This window comes from Humulus lupulus, chromosome 4, assembly GCF_963169125.1.
Source record: "Humulus lupulus chromosome 4, drHumLupu1.1, whole genome shotgun sequence".
NCBI lineage: Eukaryota > Viridiplantae > Streptophyta > Magnoliopsida > Rosales > Cannabaceae > Humulus > Humulus lupulus.
The window spans coordinates 208,708,819-208,715,651 of record NC_084796.1 but is presented as its reverse complement, the minus strand read 5'-3'; positions in this window follow the sequence as shown (position 1 = coordinate 208,715,651).

Here is a 6,833-nt window from a genome sequence, read left to right as displayed (position 1 = left end):
AGGTCAAAGAGGGAAGAACCAAAGAAGGCGGATAGCCTGACTCTAGCTCAAGTGTCCGCCTTGATGCAGTCAGAGGTTGAGGCTAGTACCTCAAAAGTGATAGGTCAACTTTCTAGTTCTCGATCTTTTATACTATGTTGATTGGTTCTGGTACTACGTATTTCTTCGTATCTTGTAAAGACATAGATATATTATACAGAATATGTGATTATCATGCCATAGGGCATGGGATTTTATTGCCTGCTGGGGGAAATTGGTAATCTCTGTAAAATCCATATTTTGCAATTTAAGATTTGACAAATATATTTGATTTATTGTGTTTATTTTCGTTTATATAAAGAAAAATATCCTTGATTTTATTGCGTTTAATTTATGATATTTCTTCTTTATTAGGTTTGTATTTTTGGTACGAATAAAGTATCCTTTTTCTCATATCTTTTTAGGATTTTTTTTCTTTCCAAAATTAACTAATTCTCTTGTTACCCGATTGTATCTTTAGATAGCCAAGACCGGGTAACTTCTCAATATCTTTAGATAGCTCGCAAACAGCCAAGAATGGGTAACTACTCAAAGTTAGTCAAAGGATGAACTTGACCATGAACAAGTCCAGATTCGTACAATTTTGCATCTACAAAATCTCTGTCTTTTCCTACGATTTTTGCTGCATTAATTGTGATTGAAAGTTTATTTTGGAAACTTTCCTTGTGTGTGTTGTACGTCTAGAAATGTGTAAAGCTGACTTTGGGTAAGTATTTTGTGTATAAATATGAACCAAAGCACCATCCCTAGGACACCTCTTCTTCGACTTAATTTCTTATACTTTTAGAAGAGTGTTTTTCTTTTGTAAAGGATAGTTGTTCTACTATTCCTTTGTTATTTTGTGTGTCTTTGTGATTGCTTATGTTTTAAGGAAAATCTCAAAGAGAAAAACGTGAAGAACAACCTTCGAGAGAGGGTTCATCAAAGTTTTGCATTGGGAGGAAGCAAGCATTCATCAAGCAATTTGAAGGGAGTTCAAACCTTGGTGTCTTAAGGAGATTCATTCAGCAAAGAGACATCAAGCTTGCGGCAAAACCATTAGAGGGAGTCTTAGTTTTGTTTAAGTCAATTACTTTGTACTTATGAAATTTGACTAATGAATCTTTTCTCTAGGAGTGGCCCCATGGACCAGTAATATCTAAAAGGATATTGACACCATGTAAAAAAAAAATTGTGTGTCATTTTATTATTCAGCCATTTCTATTTTATCACATTGGTTTGATATTATGTAGTGACATGAACTTGATCTGTAGCTACAGAATACTAGTTTGTTGTACCAACTTGTGTTGTTCCACATTGAATTAATTTGGTTAGTTAAATAAAAAGTTGGTAATCATAAATTATAAAATTTCATTAGTATCAGACTGGGTCACTAAACGTTTAGTGAGATCTTGTGATAATTTTTTCATTTAATCTGGTTCGTGTGATGTGTCGTTTTTCGCGGAAGAAAGTTCTATAACCCGACCACCCCTACTCAATGACTCTAACTATCCTTGTTGGAAAGTGAGGATGAGGTATTTCATCAAGTCTCAAGATGAAAGAGCGTGGAGATCTATTTTATCAGGTTTGTCTCCAGTGGTCGAAAAAGATAATGAAGGTAATACCAAGGAAACATCTGAACTTGAATGGTCCACTGAGGACGAGATGTTTCCTGGATATAATAATAAGGCCTTACATGTTATTTTTAATGGTATTGGTGAAAGTTTTATCACACTAATTTCTTCATGTGATTCAGTAAAAGAAAAGCTTGGCTAATTCTTCAAACTCAGTTTGAAGGATCTACTGATGTAAAGCGAACTCAGTTTACAATGCTTCAAACTAAATTTGATGAACTTAGGATGTTAGAATCAGAAACTCTCTCTGGATTTTATGAAATACTATATGACATTACCAATGAATTTTTTTCATTGGGAGAGAAATTTAATGAGTCTTTGTTGGTTAGGAAAATTATGTGTGTCCTTCCTGATAGGTTTGATACAAAGCTCTTGGCGATGGAAGAATCAAAAGACTTTGCAAGATGAAGGTTAAAGAATTGATGGATTCTTGGAGAACTTTTGAATTGAATCAACAAATCAAACAAAAGGACAAGCCAAAACCACCAACGGATAAAAATAAAGGTTTTGCTTTCAAGAATTTGGAAAAAGAATGTTCTGAAAGTGAAGAAGAAGACAAAACGATTTTCTTAACTAGGAATTGTCAAAAATTCATGAAAAAGGTGAGCAATAAAAATAAAAAGATTTTTTCAAAATTTCCTAGATGGAATACTTCTTCAAAACCATTTGTTTCTAAAAAATGTATTCAATGTAGGGAATGTGAGGGTTTTGGACATATTCACTCTAAATGTGCTAATACTCTGAAAAAGAATAAAAAAGGTTTGAATGTGACTTGGAGTGATGATGATTCAGATAGTAGTGATAATGAATTGTCAAATGTTGCTTTAACTTCTACTGGTTCTAGTTTGCCAATCTTATTCCTCATTCTTAGGGATTAGAATAGTCTAGAATATTTTGTAGAATATTGATAGATGTCATATACCCTGTATTTCCCTATTTAAAGGCTCTTATTCTATCAAAATAATCATTAGATTTTTTCCTCTGAGTTTTTAAAAGCTATGGATACACAGTTGAAATTTAGTACATCTTATCATTCTCAGACAGATGGTTAGTCTGAGATGACGATTCAGATACTATAAGACATGCTTCCTACATGCGTTTTGGACTTTGAAGGGTCCTGGAGTAAGTATTTGTCTTTGATAGAGTTTACCTGCAACAACAGCTATCAGGTGACCATTGGAGTGGCTCCATATGAGATTTTGTATGGTAGGAAGTCCAAATCAGCCATTAATTGGGATGAAATGGGTGAGAGAAAATACTTAGGTCCTAAAGCAGTTCAGAGAACCAATGAGTCCATTAAAAAGATTAGAGCTCGGATGCTCGCATCACAGAGTATACAGAAAAGTTATTCAGATCCGAAGCACAAGAATGCAGAGTTCTAAGTGGGAGACTATGTCTTCCTTAGAGTTTCACCATGGAAAAAGGGTGAAAAGGTTTGGGAAGAAGGGCAAGTTGAGCCCTAGATTCATGGGACCTTTTTAGATCCTTGAGAGGATTAGTCAGGTGGCCTGCAGGTTGGCTTTACCTCTGACATTTTTGGGAGTTCTCAATGTGTTTCATATCTCGATGCTCTGGAAGTATGTATCAGATGAGACTCATGTCCTGAGATACGAAGATTTGGAGCTGCAGACAGACTTGTCTTATAAAGAACAACCAGTCCGGATATTAGACAGGAAGGACAAGGTCTTGAGGAATAAGACCATACCTTTGGTTAAGATATTATGGAGTAATAACAAGGTCGAAGAGGCGACCTAGGAATATGAGTCAAATATGCGGGATTAGTATCCCGAGCTATTCAAGTAAATTTCGAGGACGAAATTCCTGTAAGGATGGGAAAGTTGTCGTCCCAAGTTTGTTAATTAGGCTTAGTGATTCAATTAGTGGGCCAATAAGGCATAAATGGATATTATGTGTATTTTTGTGACTACACATATATGTTTATGTGAATTATATGAGTTGTATTATCATATGATAGTTTATGCATGTGTTAAGTGTATAAAATATGCTTGTGGACCCATTTCTTATTAGAATTGCATTTTCATAATTTTGACCCGCGAAGGGTATATTTGTAATTATATGTGCTTTATGATTGAGACCACATTATTTTGTGGATATATTTGTGATATTCAACACAAGGTGATCCTAGCGATCAATTTAGCTGAAAAGTCACAACGGGCTCAATTTAGCGAGTTTAGGGGTATTTTGGTATTTTGGTAAATTGTTAGGATTTATTGAGTAACGAGAATTAAACCGATAACTAATTTGGTGAATATTTGGGTTTTATGAGTTTAATTGGAAGATTTTGGTGTAATTTGAGGTTAATGGGAAATTAGGGCAAAATGACTATTTTGCCCTTGGGCTCAATTTTGCAGATGGTTTATTGTAGGGGTATTATGGTCTTTTGACCACATGACTAGAGGAAATGAAACCTTGGCTGAGGGATTTTGGCTAGTCCTGTAACTCATCTGTCTCTCTCTTTGGGAACGTTCTTGAAGCTCATATACTTCAAGTTTTCCAACTTTGATGCAAGTGTTGGAGGGGGGATGTAACGACCCAAATTTGCTAATAAGGCTGAGAGCCTTGATTAGTGTGCCTGGAGGGAAATAAGTGAATTATTGTTATAATATGTGAATATGTGATGGTGATGCATGTTTAGCTGAATTAAATACGAATGTGGGCCCTGTTTGGAATATTAGGGGCATGTTTGTGATAAATATGTAATGTTTGTGATATATTTGTGTAGCACGATCCGAGACAACCCTAGAGAGCCGGTAGTCGAAAGTCACAATGGGGTTGAGAATCCGACTCGGGGCGAGTCGAGGGGTATTTCGGGTATTAGATGCTCTATGGGGTTATCGAGTTATGGAAATAAATATTCGGAGATATATTTGAGGTTAGAATGTCTAGGAGGGAGTATTGGGGAAATTTACCATTTTTCCCTCAGGGACGTTTTTGGTACCCCGAGCCTTGAGGTAACTACATGGATTTAAGTTAAATAAAACAAAATAGTGGAAACCCCCAGACTTTATCCAAACCAACCCAGTTCCTCTCCCTTGCTCTGTTAAGTGTTCTTCACTTGAAGGCTTAGAAATAATTTGGAGGAAAACCAGTCAAGAACTAAGGAATTGGAGCTGAGCTTGGGAGACTCTAACCAGAAAACCAGGGCTTGGAGCTTAGGGAATTGAGTTAGGGTTTCAATTCTGTATAAGGTAAGCTTTCTAATATGTTGGGTTATTTTGTTTGCAGCTGAATTTTGTTGATATTGGGTGTTAGGACTAAGACATGCAAGGTTTGGATTTTAGGACTGGTTTTGACTGCTTGATGGGTGTGGGAATTGGTTTTTCAGTTTATTGGTATGTCTAGGTTGCATGAGTATGAATTCTGGGCTTAATTCTGCGGTTGGGGGTGATTTTGGTTCAGATATGTGGGGTTTGGCTCGAAGGGGAAAGCAAGGAAAATGGTAATTTCTGGGTTTGGAGAAGAAGGCCACGGCCCTAGGAGGGGCATGTCGCGGCCCGTGTGCACGCGAGGCCTTGGGAGGCCATGGAATTCGAGGCGCGCCGCTGCGCTTGGCCAAGCATGCTGTGGCCTGTGTGTCCTTCAGGGAGGTGTCTAGCCTCTGTTTTGAGGCTAGCCGCAACACTTGTGGGGTGGGCCGCGGCCCTAGTTCAAGGTGCAGGGAGTTTTGTGGGTTTTGACTTGGGAACTTAATTGCGCAAAGGCTCGGGATGGATTTTGACACCCGGATTGATGGAATTCAAAGTCCCGGAGATTAGAATTGTGTCTTGAAGTTATTTATTGGATTAGAGTTTGATGAGTGGATATTGTTAATGTGTTGTGATTAGGGCTTCGGCGAGGCTCGGACTAGGGAACTATGCTCGGGATATCGGTGCTTAGAAAGCTCGGGACACAGGTAAGAAAACTACTGTTCCCATAAAGCTTGTGTTGCAGGGCTCGGCCCTATTTGATTGAGTTGCAGGGCATGGCCCTTTGATTGGATTTATGTGTGTATTAATATCTGTTTAGTATATAATGTGTATGTGTTAACGATGGAACGGCGATGGCCGGGAACGGCGAAAGCCGGGAACGGCGAAGGCCGAGAATGGTGAAGGCAGAGAACGGCAAGGGGCTGGGTGCAGCGTTTAGCATGCAGGGTGCAAGTTACCAGGGTGAGATCCCAAGGGATACCTGGGATATCCTTACAGTTTAGACCGCAAGCCCAGGGCCTGGTAAAGCACCTGAGATGGCATGGCCGTACTTGTATGACTTGGTGTTGGTTTGATTTTATATTAAGTGCTTGATATGCATTTATCATCTGTTTGTGAGGGTTTTCTTGTTGGGCATTGACTCACGGGTGCTCTGTGGTGCAGGTAAAGGCAAAGGGAGGGTTGATCAACCTTGAGTATGGCAAGCGGGGCGAGCGGCGCGTTCATGTACGGTCTCTCTGGCTGCCATGGCCAGGGATGTTTTTGGGAGATGTTTGTACAAAACTTGAATTTTGTCGTTTAGTCGACTCTAACTAGGTCTTAAGTTGTAAATATTTTTAAACAATGTTTTTGGGATCCCAAATGTTATAAGCCTTATAATTTTTCAATGAACTGTTTATTCTCAAGTTTATGACTCTGATTATGGTTTAATTACATATTTGACTTAAAACCTCGATTAGCGAGTTAATTGCACATTTAAACTCACTTAGTAATGCCTCTAAGACAGTAGGGCGTTACAACTTGGTATCAGAGTTGTAACGCCCTACTGCCTTAGAGGTTTAAGGCAGTAGGGCGTTACAACTTGGTATCAGAGTTGTAACGCCCTACGCCCTACTGCCTACGAGTTAATTGAGCCAAGGTTTATTGTTTCTAGAGAATGACCGAACATGTACGCTCACTTTCAGTTGCAAGCTCAACTCAGGGTTGGTTGGTGTGATTGATTATTATGTTAAAAATGTGCGTAAATGCCCTATTTGCCTGCTTATTTGATATAGAGCATGATGATTGATTTAATCTACGCATGATGTCAGGGCATGGCCCGTTGTGTGTGTGATATGTTATTTGAGTGTTATGTGGATTGTTGCTTATGGTTGGCTGATGTGATTGGGAGGTGGTTTTGGATGTTGTTATCATGCCTGATGAGCGGCGTCATTGGTTGCAGGCATATTTGCTGAGATGCCTCGTCAATCTTCTA